This window comes from Silene latifolia, chromosome Y, assembly GCF_048544455.1.
Source record: "Silene latifolia isolate original U9 population chromosome Y, ASM4854445v1, whole genome shotgun sequence".
Classification (NCBI taxonomy): domain Eukaryota; kingdom Viridiplantae; phylum Streptophyta; class Magnoliopsida; order Caryophyllales; family Caryophyllaceae; genus Silene; species Silene latifolia.
This window is the reverse complement of record NC_133538.1, coordinates 281,385,164-281,403,162: the sequence shown is the minus strand read 5'-3', so window position 1 is coordinate 281,403,162 and position 17,999 is coordinate 281,385,164. Positions and strand designations below refer to the sequence as shown.

The window sequence follows — 17,999 nt, the reverse complement described above, 5'->3', positions numbered from 1 at the left end:
CATACTTGGCAAATGTATCCATATGGGAGTCGGAAATGAAAATTACCTCCGGATAGTTGGATAATTGAGCGATTTCCGGAGTTGTTGATGTTGTTGCTTCCAAGGGAGGACCTTGTTGTTGTTGAACTTCCAAGTTTGCATTAGAAACCACCATAGCCATTGAAGCTTTCCTTGCTTGAAGCCTTTGTTGCCTTTTTGAAAGTGTCTTTGCTTTGAGTGCCTTTGTTGCTCCTTTTGTTCTTGCCATTGTTGATTACACCAAGAAAAGATTGAAAATCTTCAATTTCTAATTATACCCAAATCGATTTAAGATGAAAGTATTTTGCTTTGTATTTCAAAAATCGACTCAAAGGTTGAAGATTTTGGTGGTTGAATCAATTATTGTTGCAAAAGGAGTGATTAATTCTTGTTGTGAGGAAGTTTTGATTTGTTTTTGTGGAATTTGGTTGAGGAAATCTTGTTTTTGGTGATGGAGAGGATGAGGGTTTTGGGGTTTATGAGTAGTGTTTGAATGTTTGAATGAATGAAATGAATGTGGGAAGGGGTTTTAAAACACCCGAAAAATTCAAAACAGCAGGGGAAAGACGAGCGGATTCCCGTCAGGATGCTCAGATTCTGCTCAAATGGGCTTTAGAAAAACTTGCCTTAAGACGAGCATCTTTCAGAGAAGACGAGCGGATTCTGCAATGTAGGATGAGCGGCTTTCCTCAAAGACGAGCAGATTCTCTCACAGGAACTTTGTTTAATGTGCACTGGCAGAAAGACGAGCGTCTTTCTACAAAGACGAGCGGCCAGTTTCAGACGAGCATCTTCTCAGCTGGGACGCTCGGATTCCTATACAGACCAGATTTTTGCAGCTCATTTAGACGGACGGATTCCTCTTTGGATGCTCGGATTCCTATAAGACGAGCGGATTACCCTTTAAGCCGCTCGGATTCCTCATGGTCTACCCGGATTCAGGTCCATCTGTGCACTTGCATAACCCGTGTCATTTTAATTCTTCAAATCCCGTGTTCTTCATTGTAGGGGCACTACAAAGGCATGAATAGCCTAGGCAATTGCTATCCCCACACTAAGTTAAAGCACTACACATCAATAAAATCATTAGTCCCTCCCTCACTTCTCTCAAAAATGATGAATATCTTGATCAAGGCATAAAAATCCAAAAATGACAAAAATGCAATGTAAGAATTAAAATGCAAGTTAGGGAGTTAGAAATATTTACAAATGGTGGTTTGGAGAGGACTCCACCAAACTCTCATCCTTAGTGCGATGTCATGGGGGCATGGCCAAGGTATTGTTGATGTTTCTCAACATCTTGAAGAAGTAGTCAAAAGCTTGTTCATTATCATGATAAATATCCTCAATAGATCTTTGCACTTGTTGTCCTTCATGTTGGTCTTGATCGATAGCATTACCAATATAGGGATTGAAAATCCCTTCAAACTCATCGTCCCAAAGACCGCAAACTTCGTCTACTTGATCATTAAAAATCTCTTGAGTTGATAGAGACAACTCTCCTCCTTTCTTGATTAGGCCAATGAGGCCATCCTCTTCACTTGTCATGGGTGAGCTTTTCAAGCTCTCTTTGTTGCTATTCTCTTGCTCTTTTGATGGAGCATCATCAACTTTCTTTTTCCATTGGAATTCCGACTTCTTCCTATCATCCTTCCCGCTATAATGATCAACCATAAAACATGGTTCATGCAAACGGGGAGCTCTCATGGTCTTGTCAAGATTGAAAGTTATGCTCTCATCTCCCACCTCTAGAGTGAGCTCTCCATGCTTCACGTCTATCACCGCACCCGCGGTGTGCAAGAAAGGTCTACCTAGAATGATTGGAATATTGGAGTCTTCTTCCATGTCAACAATGACAAAGTCCACCGGGATGAAAAATTTCCCAACTCTCACGGGAACATCTTCCCATATCCCTAATGGTGTCTTCGTCTATCTATCGGCCATTTGGAGTGTGATGTTGGTACATTTAAGCTCTCCCATCCCTAACCTTTTACTCACCGAATATGGCATAACACTCACACTAGCCCATAGATCACATAAGGCCTTGTTAATTGTGGTGTCGCCAATGGTACACGGTATTGAGAAGCTTCCCGGATCTTTAAGTTTCGGAGGTGAACTTCCTTGAAGGATTGCACTACTCACCTTAGTTAAGGCGATAGTTTCAAGCTTCCGGATCGACTTCTTTTTCGTAAGGATGTCCTTCATGTACTTTGCATAGGCTGGCACGTGATTGATTAATTCCGTAAAAGGAATCGAGACTTCCAAATTCTTCACAATTTCCATAAATTTTCCAAGTTGGTCATCAAATTTGGGCTTAGCTTGACGACTTGGAAAAGGAAGTCTAATCACAATGGGTTCCTACTCCTTGGCCTTGTCTTCATTTCTTTTTGAAACTTCTTCTTTTGTTGGTTCTCCATCCTTGGAGTTTTGCATAACTTCTTCTTTGTCACTAGCTTCCACAACTTCATCCTCAACTTCCTTCTTCGGTGCTTCATACCTCGTACCACTCCTCAAGTGAATGGCACTAACCGTTTCATGTCTCGGGGGATTACTTTGAGGTGGTAATTGCCCCTTTTGTCTTTGTGAGCTTGAAGATGCTAGTTGAGTCAATTGGGTTTCCAACATTTTGGTGTGGGATAGTATGTTGTTGATGGTGATTTTCTTTGCTTGACTATCCTTTTGCATTTGAGTAAAAAACTCTTGTTGATTCTTTTGCATTTGGAGGACCGCTTTTTGGACATCAAAACCTTGGTCATTTTGTTGATTGTAGAGAGTTTGATTTTGGTAACCTTGGTTTTGGTTGTAAAAGGGTCTTTGATTTTGGTTTCTCATGGGAGGTGGGGTGTATGTTGGTTGAGGGTTTCGAACATTTTGGCTTTTGTATGAGAGATTTGGGTGGAATTTGGTGTTTTCATTGTAATAATTGGAATAAGGGTTACCACTCTTGTATGCTTGAAAAGCATTCACTTGTTCATTTGTTCCCCTACATTCACTTTGGTCATGTCCCAAAGTTCCACAATTCTCACATATCCCGCTTGGCATTGACGAAGATGCCGTCATGGCATTAACATGATGCTTTGGTGATTTTGAGGCTTCATCAAGTCTAGCCATAGAACTTCAAGTTGATGGTATCAATGTGAGCACTAAGTTGAGCACCCAATTGAGTAATAGAGTCCACTTCATGCTTTCCTCCTATAGTAGCCTTGCGAGGTCTACTATATTGTGAGTTATGGACCGCCATTTCCTCAATCTTGTTCCAAGTTTGATTATTATCAACTTCGGTGAACATACCATTTGATCCCATGTTGAGAATGTTTCTTGAGTCTTCATAAAGACCATTCCAAAATTGTTGTACCAAGAACCACTCGCTAAGTCCATGATGAGGACACGAGCGACGAATTCCTTTGAACCGCTCCCAAGCTTCATACAAAGATTCTTTATCTCTTTGCTTAAAGCCCGTAATTTTAGCTCTTAGCATGTTAGTCTTTTCCAGTGGGTAGAACTTTTTGTAGAAAGCTAGAGCCAATTTCTTCCAAGAGTCAATTCCGAGAGTAACCTTATCAAGGCCTTTAAACCATTGTTTTGCGGTGCCAATTAGAGAAAAAGGAAATAAGACCCATCGAATTTGGTCTTGAGTTACACCGGTTTGAGAAATCGCATCACAATAGTCACAAAAAGTCTCCATGTGAGAGTGAGGGTCTTCACTAGGCATCCCCCCAAATTGGCTTCTTTCGACTAATTGGATAAATGCGGATTTGGCAATGAAATTTACGGTTAAGTGTTGTGGTGTGGGAGTACCATTGGGTAGGTTCTCCTCGGTTGGTACGGAATGTAATGAAAATTTAGGCATTGTGGGTGTTGGATTTTGTGTTGGGTTCTCCTCACCTTATCTTGCAAAAGGGTTGACGAACTCAATAGTGTTTGGTTGAATATCTACAACCTCACCAATACCTCTCAAAGTTCCTCTAGCAAGTCTTCTATTGTTTGTCAAAGTCCTTTCAATTTCGTGATCAAAGGGTAACAAGTTACCTTGTGATCTTCTAGACATGCAAAATATCAAACAACTCGAAAATAATTAGAACAAACCTTGAGGAGTTTTACTTCCCCAAGGCAAAAGAAGACACAACTAATAACAATTTAAGAAAATCTAAATCAAGTTAACACCGTCCCCGACAACGGCGCCATTTTTGGTCGGACTCACTTGGAGGTTTAGTTTTCGGTACTTGTCGTTAGGAGCACCTAGACCAAAATAATATTTATAACTTCACAAATAACTCTACTATTAGTAAAGAGGCAAGTAAAGGTCGGATCCCAAGGGACGGGTATTGAAGTGAGATTTTCAATTGTAAGTAGCGGTGTCTAGGGGTGTCACAATTTGGGGTTGGAATAGAAGATCACTAAACTAAATAGCAATGAAAGTAAACAAGCAAGATGATTAAAAAGGGGTGTAAACAATTGATAAAAAGGCATTAGGGTGTCATGGGGTCATAGGGGATTCATGGGAATTGATCATACAAACATATTCTCAAATTATAAGCAAGCAATTATTGTTGTGATGGATCGAGTTGGTTTATATCTTACAATCCTAGGAAAGTTTGGGTCCCGGAGCCGAATCGATTAGATTGTACAACACCTACAAGTCGACTTACTCTTCCCTACTCAACTATATGCATGGTCTAATGAGACTCGAGTTGGTTTATGTCTTACAAGTCTCATTGAAAAGATAAGTGATGGGTAAAAAATGCAAGGATTCATAGGCTCGCATTTCATTAAAAATAACATGTGCATAAGTTGAGATCACAACAAGCAAGCAAATAAACTATGAAAACATATTAAATTAAGCATGAATCATCCCCCATGTTGGTTTCCCCTAATTACCCATTAACCCTAGTTAAGGAAACTACTCACTCATTATCATGTTGAACATGCTAGCAAGGTTGTCAATCATACCAACAAAGTAAAACATGATGAATAAATGAAGATGATTAACAATAATTAAAAAGGGATTAAGAGAATTATACCTACTAATGATTCCAATAATAAAGCAAAGAATAATAGAAGTACTTGATGATTGATTGGAAGGTTGTCAATCTCCCAATAATAACCCAAATAATCTTCAATTACCCAAAATGATAGATGAACAAAAGAGAGATTAAGGAAATGAGATTTTTATTAAGACTTGATTAAAAGTTGATTACAAGATTAAGAAGAGATTAGAATGATATAAACTACACTAAAGATTGATAAGAAGAACATTGTTATCTAATTAGACTAATGGGGTATTTATAGTGGGGATTAGGTACACAAATTAGGGTTTACTAAGGGCTTAAATGACGATTAAGTCCTTGAGGAATCGCTCCTTTCAGAAAAATATGCGAGTCTCCTTTTTGCCGGTCTTTCCGAGATATGCGCATCCTTCATAGAACAAGAAGAAAATGGAAAGTTGCTGTAACACAATCCGAGCGTCCAAGGCACGGGACGAGCGGATTGTGGCCTTGTTGGACGAGCGGATTCATGGTCTGGACGGGCGGATTGTGGCGTTTTTGGACGAGCGTCCCTCTGGCAAAGACGCTCGGATTCCTGATCTTGGACGGGCGTCCCGAGGGTAATCCGCTCGGATTCTGAGTCAGCTTCTTCCTTCTTCTTCCTACAATCCTCGGAGATTTTGTCGGAGATGCAATGATCTTTTCTCATCATTGCCCAACTACTATAATATGTACAAAGGCCTTCTAGTCTTGTCTTCTCTTTGATGCTTGGTCATTGAATTCAATCAATTTAGCTCTATTTTGCCACGAAAATGCAAGGTTTGCAATCCTTTCCTACCAAGGGGAAAAAACCTCAAAGAATATGCAAAACAAAGGACTAAAGACAATAAATGACCTAAATATGCACTAAAAAGCATGGGAACAAGGCTAATTCGGGGACTAAATATGCTCAAATAAGGGTCACATCAAATCGATCATTAAATTCACCAATGAACATTAACGATATGTAGTTCCGGCTTCATAGCCAGAATTCACTTCAGGAACAGACGCAGTGACCAGTGCGCCTCTTCCAAGGGACGCAGCTCTGCTGCACCTGTTCCTGGGTGATTTCTGTCCATGAACTTCCGTTTCTGCTTTGACCTAGTTTATTAGTTTTACGTATTAATCAACTATTAATCGTTATATCACTACTAATCTGCCCATTTTCTAACCTTAATTATTTTCCTTTTCTTTTCTCAAATTATCCGTTTTAAATATATTTTCGATGTAAATCAATTAAACCATTATAATTATTGTAATTTTAATTATCGCATTTCATTTATTATACTCTTTATTATCGTATTGCTTGCTTTTTCTCACATGTAATCGACCTTAATCTCTACTTCGACCCAATTGCTTGCTTAATTACGTGTTCACCGACTTAGTTTAATTCTCACATGCTAGGATTAAAATGATGGATGTTGCATTGCATGCATATAATCGACAACATATCAAGTATAGATGATTTTTTCTAATCATTATTAGAGGCCACTATCGAGGCGGGCGGGATTAGGTGTTCGATCAAAAGAGCTTCCTAATACGTACCCTCACCCCTTACTCCAGATCTCTGTGAACATCCGTGTTCATTGACATCCACGAGAGTCATTCTAGACATAGAATGCTAAGGGTAACGAGTTTTTAGCGTTCATGTCACTACTTTGTGTCTTGGCATGACGCGAAGTATTTGAACGGTTCCAATTTCCCATAAAAATTGGTGGTGACTCCACAAATGCAAACGCTTGTTTTCCCAAGTGCCCCGTGGGCCCCCCGTGTCCACAATTTTGCCACTCCGCTGGGGAGTAATACACTTACGTGTTGCCAAGGGTGAAACTTGAACAAGGTTAGAGAATAGTTTATATGAGACTGTTGTCGGTTTTCATTACTCGATTTTATTAGATCGTTTTATTCGGCCTTCCTAGGCCCAACCCAACCCATTCGACCAATCGTCCCGTCTGGACGGTCCAAATTCTTATCTGGACCTAAGGATGGATAGCGATTGACGTCAACCATACCACGATGCTTACTCCTGTTTGTATCAAGGGCCTTCACTACTCGAGGGAATGGACTAGGAACCGGCCATACTCTTGCTTGGCGCGGACCTCTCCACAGACCCGGGTTTGATTGCTCGGTATGGTAACCCACCCTTTAAACCAAAACCCTTTAAATGCACTCAACATACCTTTATAATGCCTCTTTGAATGCTTGTATCATATGTGATCACCATTTTCTAAACAAAACCATGACGCATTTTGTAAAATAAAAAACCTCTTTCAAAATGTTAATATTTTCGAGAAATGGCCCAAATTAGCGCAAAACAAGTCAAAATTCTGTCCAAATATCGAGTCAAAAGTCGGGCCTCAAAAGCCCATTTCAAAACCTCACTTCGAGTCAACACTCCTACAACTACACTACAGTTGATTAGGACAAACATTTCAAAACTTTGTCATTTTCAAACCTCACTTACACAAGTGGCACACTCCCAATTCACAGTAAGTGTGCTAGAATGGTCGATCGTGTTTTGATTCGTCGTCGATCTCTTATATAGTTTCCAAGATGTCTGGAACTAGTCACGCAAGTGTCAATGGACAACCCCAAAATGGTAATGATCAAATCCTAGCTGCGCTCGCTCATCTCCAAACAAGTCAAGAACAAGCTTATGAACGCCTTAATGCTATTGAAAACCGGATTATTGCGGTAGAAACTAGGCTACCTTCTGCAGAAGATGAAATTCCTAATGAAGTTGTGAACGACAATCTTCCACCCTATGTTGGACAAGCAGAAGTCAACCCTCCAGTAGGTCTTACTGAAGGTGAGAAGCGACTCCAATACTTGGAGGAGCAATTAATGTACCTCAAAGGAGACGAATCTATAGGGAAAACAATAGCAAGTATGAGGCCGTGAGCGCCAAATTGCCAACCAACTTTAACATGACTGATATCCCAAAGTTCAAGGGACATGAAAACCCTTTGACCCACTTCATGCTTTCAAAGACTACATGTCTATCAAAGGCATCAAACCCGAGATGTTCTTAAGGATATTTCCTTCATCTCTCGACACCGTTCATAAACAATGGTTCTATTCCCTAGAACACAAGAAGATTGCCACCTGGGACGACGCCGCAATCGAGTTCGCTAAACAATATGCGGCTAATGCTGAAATCTAAGGAAGTATGCGCACTTTAGAGGTTCTTACCCAAAATGAGAAAAAAGGCTTCACCGACTTCCTAAGTAGGTGGAGGAAGACTAGTACACAACTCGTCGAGCGTCCGGATGAAGCTATCCTTGTGGAAAAGTTCGTGGATAATTTAAGGCCCATTTATGCAAATCACTTGAGATACTAAAACATTAGGACCTTCAAAGACTTAACTGTGCTAGGAACAAGAATTGAAGATGACATCCGTAAAGGACTCTTGTCCAAAACGGTGGGTCGTCGATATCAAGGCTCAACAAGTCGTTCTTACGGCTCTACTAGCAAGACTGATGAGGTTAACCTTCTTGAATCATAAAAGAAGAATAACCCCCAAAGGAAGTTCACAAACATTGGTGACATGTACTCCAACGCTTTAAAGAGGTTAATGAAACAAGGTAAGCTCCAACCCATAGGGCCTACACCTGATCCAGAAAATAAATCCAAGTTCTGGGACAAAAATTCATTCTGCGAATATCATAGAGGTAAGGGACACGATACAGAAAAGTGTTACAAGCTAAAGCATGTCCTTCAATATATGATCGAAGACGGTCGCCTACCCATACCTCCTGGTGGTAAGCCTAACAATACTCAGAATCCTCTTGGAGTTCTGATGATTATAAATGAAGAATATACCTTAGATTGTTCACACCTCATTTCTCCAGCCGAAGATGAGATCCATGCATTAGAAGGTGAAGGGAGTTACTCCACCATTTCTCCTACCATCACCGACTTCATTGCATGGGCAAGAAGTGTGAATAGACAAGTCTCAGAACTAGAAAATGTAGTGGCATCCCTCTGCAATCCAAGCACTACACCTAAGGAAAGTACGCCACTAAATCTTTCCTGAAGTTCTACGATGCAAGAAGTGATAACTGTGGTTGATAACCTAATCGATTAAATAATCCACTTAGAAGCTGAAATCATCAGGTTGAGGGAGCTTGCTACTATCAACGGCATATGGGCCGATGACGATGAGGATGAATACCTCACTGAGCACTACCTAGTCAAGATTAGTGAGGACATAGTCAAGAATGGTGAAAACCAAGATATAGACCACCTTACTCGTTCAGGACGTCCGTATCAAAATGTCTCTCAGAATGGTCCCATAGCTAATGGTCCAGTTACTAACACCAACATCGTTACACCAAATGATGGCGAAGATACGTCTACTGACCACTTGCTAAAGCAATTACAAAAGACAAAGGCTGATCTTTTAGTCTGGCAACTAGTTGCGAGTTCATTCCCTCATCGCCAAGCTTTGCTGCAAGCCTTGGCTAAATTAAATGTGGCACACAACGCTACACTTGATGATGTAGTCAACTTGGTTTTCCAAGATTCAACTAAGCTAAGTAACCTAGTTACTTTCTCAGATAAGGATTTACCACCTTTCAGCGCTAGTCACAACCTGGCTCTATACATTACTGTCATTTGCTTAAAGAAGAATGTGCCAATGACTTTGGTAGATGATGGCTCTGCGGTCAACGTCATACCATTAAAAACGGCATATAAGTTGGGCATGAAATAATCGGATTGGACCCCTACCAACCAAGGTGTTCGCGCATACGACGGTACACGGCGTAAGGTAGTAGGACTAGTCAATCTCACCATAGCCATGGGGCCAATTGAGCGAAAGGTTAACTTTCAAATAGTGGATATCGAAGCATCATTCAACATACTTCTGGGAAGGCCTTGGATTCACGCTTCCAAAGCGATAACATCCACCCTCCACCAGAAAATCAAGATTCCACTAGATAGCAAAGTAGTGATGATCACTTCATCACCTATTAAGGCAGTGATAGAAAAGATGTCAAGCAACCAAGTGGTTACAAATCCAGTATACGAGCTTGGGGGCTTCCATAGCATAAACCTTGTAGAAAGTGAACTGGCACCTTTGTACTTCAATCTATATTCCAATCTAGTGGTCAACCACATACTCAAGTCTCAGGGATACTTCTGGGGAATGCCATTGAATCCTGTCTGAAGAAATACCTTTGCACCTTACAAAGAAGGAAACTGTCAAAGGATACTGTTAGGATTGGGATACAAACCCACCAAAGAAGAAGCTCTAGAGATGCTCACACAGTTCCAAAACCGTAAGAACGTGGGAATCCAAGTGCGACCCTACCTCCATACCCTAAATGGATACTTCGTTAGAGAAGGGAGTCAAGAATACTTTCATGGGTTCCCCGAACCTTGGCACTACAAAGGAAGGCAACTAGATGGAATCGAGATCTTTCACGATTGCTAGAGCATTCCTTCAGAAACGGTTCCTACTGTCAAGACTCGTCAAGAACCTTACTTAGACGAACAAGCCGTTAGCCTTCTCTTTGGAGAAGATCGATTTGTTAGAGCTGCGCAGGACGAGATCATTACCATGATACTTCAAGACGACGATTTCAACCCTATCACGTTAATCACTGAAACCAGTTTGAATCAGCAAAAAGGATGGAGAAAATAGATCAAATGGACAAACAACCAAGGAAGACTCTTCAAGCTCACCACTGGAGAAGGAGAGATGTTCAAAGGAGAACCAGAAGACCACGAATTCGAGTCAGAGTCGGAGTCGGAGTCTAAAGAAGTTCCTAGAGAGTCTCCTCCTGTCGTCACTCCCAATCCCCTTATTTCTCCTAGCAAATGTTGGAGCTTGTGTCCTCCACAAATTAGTGTGATAACATTTGTAAATCTTTTACAGATTCACAAGGGTATACTTCGTATTTTAATCAGTTGATTAACGATTACCTAATAACGGTTGGCTTGCTAGAAAGTTTGACGTTATTATCATACAGATGGCGGTGATCAACTGATCCCTAAAGGTCACACCTATAGGATGTGTTTGAGAGATGTGGTTATAGAAATATAATCACATTGATGCCTTATATGACTAAATAGTTAGTCAATGTGTTGATGAGACAATTATTTAATAAAGATTAAATAATATTAGTTGAGATGAATTAACTATCAATTCGTAAATTGAATATAATAAGTTATATTTAATTAAATGTATGTAATGTTAGCTTGGACGAATTAATCTGTTAATTCGTAATTAAATGTAATCGGTTATATTTAATATCAACAAGATGAATGTGTCATAGTGGTAATAGTGAGGATACTCAAACCAAGAGGTCATGGGTTCGATCCTCACTTGATGACAATTTATATTTAACACATTTTATACATTTTTGGAATAACCGAAAAAAAAGAGAAAATAACTCTCCTAATTTCGGTAAATGGGCCGAGAATATTAGGAAGAAAAATTCTACCCTAATCTCCTCCTCACACACGGTTAAAGGGGAAGGGGAGTGAATTTTTCTTAACCTAATTTTTCTCACTCATTCTCTTGCCTCTCATCTCTACGAAAAACACAAAAAAACCTAAAAATTATTTAGTTAATTTTTGGATCGATTCTAGCATAATCAAAGGGCATTTCCAATATCGTCTTGGGTGCAACTGATACGCGAATATCTACTTTGATATTGTTCTTAGGCCGTATTTGCTAGGACCGAAGGTTATTTCTTAATCCTTTACATTTTTGTTTATGCAATTTAATTTTATGACTACTTTCATCATTATAATTCGTTATAGTCCTTAAAATGAAAGGGATGCATACAGATAAATCCCACAAGTGGTATCAGAGCTAAGGCCACGAATTTTAGTTTTGATGATTTTCATAAAATTGTTTGTAAACAATAATTAGGGTTTGCGAAAAAAATATAATCGGCTGGAATTTTTTTTTGAGCCGTGGATTTTTTTTTCGTTTCTGTTACTGTTCACGGATGAACAGTATTATAAAAAAAAAAAACAAAAAAATTCTGTTTTTTTTCTTTCTTTCGGTTTCTCCTGAAAAACCGATTAACGTTTTTTGCGGCTGTTTTTGTTTATGCCGATTTGAAAAGCATCCGAGAATAGAATTTTTTTTTATGTTACTGTTCACGTGGTTACTGTTCACTGAGGACAGATTTAAAAAAAAAAATTTTTGTCTTGTTTCGGTTTTTACAGATAAAACCGTGTACAAAATAAGGAAAGCTGTTTTCTGTTTTTAGTTTAGCCGTGCTGAAATTATAAAAAATTTTTTTTTTTTGTTTTTTTTTACTGTTCAGCCGAGACCAAAAAGAAAAAAAGGATTTTGTTTTTTTTTTTGTTTTGGCCAATTTTGTTTATACATTAAGTTTATAATGTATGATAATTTTTGTGAAGTGGTTCACAAATTTTAAAGATACCTAATTATTTTAAAGCAGTTTAAAATATTAATGGATTAAATTCATACTACAAGTTTAATATGAATTAAGTTTGAAATTAATGTGATTAATTGAGGAATTGTCACTTAATTTGTTAATTTAAATAGGTGGTTTGGATAAAATTAATCAACATAATTAAGGAATTGTGTCATGTATGTTTAATTTAATTTTAGTTGGTGCATTTTATTTTTGTTGAATGAATCGTTGATTGAATTTATTTACGTATTTTTTTTGCAATCGGTTGTAATTTGTAATACTTAGTGTGGCCTTAGTCAAATTATGTTTTCGTAATGAAGGAAACATGATTTTTTATGTAATTATGAGATCTCGAATCTCCTTTATTTTTCCTTTAGTTTTGGGTTTTGAAATTAGAATGTAATAAATAGGTTTATTATGTAAATTTATTTATTGTAATTTTCGAAGAAGACTAAAGATGGAGATTGGAGCTCACTCCCGCTACATGGATCAAGATGGAACATCAAGACAAGCTTCTCGGGTCCAAGGATGGATTCCAAACTTGTATTTAATGTTCATTTTGATAGGATAGTCCACACTAGGACTTTTATTGTTTTACGTTTTCATTCATATTGCTTTTCATTCACATGATAGTTTATGCATCATTTTCCGCCTAAAACCAAACCACCTACTACTAAAATGCATGAAAATTGACACATATAGGTTGTATGTTAGTTTTCATAGACATACAGATGTCACATGTTTATTAAGTCATCATCTTAGTTTATTCATTCACGCATGCTAGATATTAGTTCACTTAAAATGAATTAAAATAAAGTTGATGGGATCTTCCTCTAAAACGGAAATTGAGACTAGTCTTTATAAGGGCAAACAACTATGAATCCCTTCTTCGTCGGTAGGCATAATATGACCCCTTCTACGTTGGGTAAGTAGTTGTGTTGACTTAGTTTACCTCAACATCATAGTCCGAAGAGTTTCTCTTGATTATGATGGACTAAAGATAGAATTTAAAGAAATTTATCGACCAAGAATTCTAACGGTAGAATTAGCTAAAAGGTTAGCTTATCAATTTACATAGAATTGAGTCTTGGGATCATTTATATAATTATTGAGGGAGGGCAATTGTATTAATGTTTTGAGTCTTCGCGTTATGACAGTAGTTCATTAGACTTAAAAATATAAATGATGCACATGCTTATTATTTATTCTTCTTTTCGCAGTGTAGAACACGTTTATTTTACTGTTACAAAAAAATGTCTGGAAATAACGCAATCCAAATGCCTAGTGCCACACTTGGACGCGAGTCCTGGCTGAAAATTTTCATGGACCAAATGAATCAGTTCACACGTCTGAAAAACGACGGGTCCAACTTTGCGGACTGGGAGGCGGCACTACGGAATGCTGCCATTGCTGACGGTAAACTCAGGTACTTAATTGAGCCAATACCGGTAAACCCAGGCCCCAATGCAGGAGTCAACGAGTCACTCGCTTATAGTGACTTCGTTATGAAAGCGGGTGCGATAAAGAACGTACTCATCTTTGCAATGGAAACCAATTTGCAGAGCTCATTGCCCAAGGTGCAAACAATATTTTCACCATGCTCACTAACGAGTTCTCAAAAGCACCGAGAATCGTTACATATGAGCATACCTGTCGCTTCTTTGATGCGAAACTCCAGAAGGGCCACCCGGTTAGCCCACACATTCTTCACATGATTGAGAATGTCGAGAAGCTGGAGGCTCTTGATTGCAAAATCAGTGAGAGCATTGTCATTGACCGAATGCTTCATTCTCTTCATGATTGTTTTGCCCTTTTCAGAGTGAACTACTACATGAATGACTTGAAAAAGAGTCCTCATGAGCTACACTCCCTTCTCGTACAGACCGAGAAGGATATGAAATTGAGTGGGAGCATGAAGCAGGATGTTCTCACGATTTCCAACAAGGGTAAAGGTAAGGGCAAGGCTCATGGCGACCTAGCTATAGGTAAGCCAAAGTTTAAAAAGCCAGGAAACGGTAAGAGTGGGCCCGGTGAGACTAGTGGCTCATATGGCAAGGCAAAGAGCAAGGGCGGTGACATTGAGTGCCACCATTGTCACAAGACTGGACATTGGAGGAGGAACTGTCCCGTCTACCGTGAGGACATCAAAGCAGGCCACGTCGTTCCCTGTTGGTATGCCATCTTATATTCATATGATTGAGATTAAACATGCAAGTTTCGGAACTTGGGTACTTGATACTGGTTGTGGTTCTCATCTGTGTAATCATTTGTAGGGCCTAAAGAACATCATACCTCTCGAAAGAGGTGATGTGGACCTGCGAGTCGGGAATGGAGCACGAGTTGCTGCTGTCTCGAAGGGAACATATGTAATCCAGCTCCCTAGTGGTTTTGAGTTATTTTTAAATAACTGTTACTATGTACCCAGTTTGTCTAAGAACATTATTTCTATTTCCGTACTTGCTAAAGACGGTTTTACATTTTCAATAAAGGATAATAGCTGTATTTTCTCTTTCAATGAAATGATTTATGGCAAAGCAGTTTCCATGAATGGAATTTACATTTTAGATCAAACCACGGAAGTATTACACATGAATAATAAGAAATTAAAGGTTGGTGACAAAGATCAAACCTATCTATGGCATTGTCGAATGGGACACATAAATGAGAAACGCGTAAAGAAACTCGTCGATAATTGGACTATTCCCGCATTCGATTTTTCTACATATGGCACGTGTGAATCATGTCTCGTTGGCAAAATGACTCGAATTTCCTTCAAAGGTGTTGGAATGCACGCTAGTGACCTATTAGGACTCATCCATACTGATGTTTGTGGACCTATGTCAATTACCGCTAGAGATGGCTATAGATATTTTATCACTTTCACGGACGATTTGAGTAGATATGGATATGTCTACTTAATGAAGCATAAAAGTGAGTCTTTTGAGAAATTCAAGGAATTCAGAACAGGGTTGAGAACCAACTGGGTAGAAAGGTTAAAGCACTCCGTTCAGATCGGGGTGGCGAATATCTTTCAAATGAGTTTGATCAACACCTTAAAGACTGTGGAATCGTTCTACAGTTAACTCCACCTGGAACACCTCAATTAAATGGTGTGTCCGAACGGAGAAATCGAATCTTACTTGATATGGTTAGATCCATGGTGAGTCATACGGTAGTGCCTGATTCATTATGGCCTGGGGTTTTGCTCTTTTGTCAGCTGCTCTTATACTTAACCGAAGTCCGACTAAAGCTGTCGACAAGACTCCATATGAAATGTGGAAGGGAACGGTCCCTAACTTGTCCTTTATTCGGGTTTGGGGCTGCGAGGCTTATGTCAAGTAGAGACACGAGGATAAGCTCGGCCCGCGATCGGTCAAGACATACTTTATAGGTTATCCAAAAGGAACATTTGGTCATTACTTCTATTCACCTACCGAACATCGAGTTTTTGTTGCGGCTAGTGCGACGTTCTTAGAGAAAGAATTTCTCGAGAACAAGACGAGTAATAGAACCTTCGAGCTGTCGGAGATTCCAGAACCAACAACCGAGGAACGGATGGAGGAAGTTGTTCCTCCAACCGATGATACGGTTAATATTCCTGAGGAACCTAGGAGGTCGGGTAGAGTCTCTCATCCTCCGGACATATACATTGGTATGGTCGAGGAGAATGACGTTTTACTCCCAGAGAGTAATGAACCCGCTACCTATAAAGGTGCTATGGCCTATTCCGACTCAAAGCTATGGCTCGAAGCCATGCAATCCGAGATGGACTCCCTGTATGAGAATGACGTATGGGATCTAGTTGATTTACCTAATAAGGTAAAACCTCTACAGTGCAAATGGCTTTACAAAAAAAAGCGTTCTGTAGACGCGCAACCAGATACCTATAAGGCACGATTAGTGGAAAAAGGTTTCACTCAAGTGCACGGATTGCATTATGATGAGATTTTTGCACCTGTAGTCATGCTACGTTTCATTCGGATAATCTTAGCGATTGCCGCTTTTCATGATTATGAAATTTGGCAAATGGATGTGAAAACCGCCTTCTTAAACGGTTATTTGGAGGAAGAGTTTTACATGGTGCAACCCGAAGGTTTCATAGATCCTGAACATCCTAAGAAAGTATGCAAGCTTAAGCGCTCCATTTATGGACTTAAGCAAGCTTCTCGGAGTTGGAATCATCGTTTCGACCAGGTGATAAAAGAGTATGGTTTCACTCGATCGGTCGAAGAACCATGCTTATATATCAAGTTGAGTGGGAGCAAGATTGTATTCTTGATATTGTATGTCGATGACATACTCCTGATTGCTAATGACATTCCTCTCCTATCTTCGGTTAAAGAATGGTTGAAGAACCATTTCCAGATGAAAGATCTGGGTGAGGCACAACGCATTTTGGGAATCCGTATCTACCGAGATAGATCACGACGGACGTTATCACTTAGTCAGGAGTCTTATTTGGAAAAGATTCTTAAGAACTTCAGCATGACCAACTCCAAGAAGGGGAACCTTCCAATGACGTCTGGGATGCAGTTGAGCAAGTCTCAGTCACCCACGATGCCTGAAGGGATTGAGCGCATGAGTCGTGTTCCTTATGCATCTGCAATAGGATCAATCATGTTTGCCATGATATGCACACGTCTAGACGTGGCATATGCATTGAGTATGACGAGTCGGTACCAAAAGAATCCAAGTGAAACACACTGGATAGCTGTTAAAAATATCCTCAAGTACCTACGGAGGACTAAGGATAGGGTATTGACTTATGGATGCGATACTAAGCTATACGCAATCGGTTACGCAGATGCTAGCTTCCAAACGGATCGTGATGATTCAAAATCTCAGTCCGGGTTCGTCTTCACTCTTAATGGTGCTGCGGTCAGCTGGAAGAGTTCCAAACAGAGTGTTGTAGCAGATTCTACCACTGAATCCGAGTACTATGCCACTTGGCGGCTAAGGAAGCGATATGGATGCGTCAATTCTTACAAGGACTTACGATAGTTCCTAGTTCGAATGACCCGATCACCATCTATTGTGACAATAGAGGTGCCATCTTCCAGGCTAAGGAGCCTAAGTCTAGCAACAAATCTAGATATGTACATCGGAAAGCTCACCTGATCCGTGATTACGTGGAGTAAGAAGAGATAGTGATTGACAAGATTGCGACGGATGATAACATCTCGGACCCTCTCACTAAACCGTTGAATTTTGATAAGCATGAAGGGCACGTTATTTCCATGGGAATTAAACGTGTTCATGAGTTGTAGTAGTCGATTATGGATTTGATACATTATCTTTTTCATATACTATTTATAACTTCATCGTTTTATAATAATATTTTGTTTTTCATGTGGATTGTACTGACAACTTTGAACGCCACAAAGTGATCTGAATTACATTATATTTTGTTTTGATCCGTAATCACCTACAAGAGCTGATAACTCTAGCTATTATATTGTGCAATCGATTGATGGTGGGTTCAATGAGCCATAAGTCAAACTGTTGACTGATCGATCACAAATGCGAGATTATAACGATACCTCGTAGGAAAAATTTT

The 17,999-nt window shown here is 39.5% G+C and overlaps 1 non-coding gene across 1 annotated transcript; it reads left to right on the top strand.

The window, feature by feature from the left end:
- Positions 1 to 3,389: 3,389 nt before the first annotated feature.
- On the top strand, positions 3,390 to 3,496 carry LOC141634853 (small nucleolar RNA R71). Its single transcript, XR_012539571.1, has one exon. It is a non-coding gene; the product is annotated as a small nucleolar RNA R71 (small nucleolar RNA).
- The last annotated feature ends 14,503 nt before the right edge of the window (positions 3,497 to 17,999 follow it).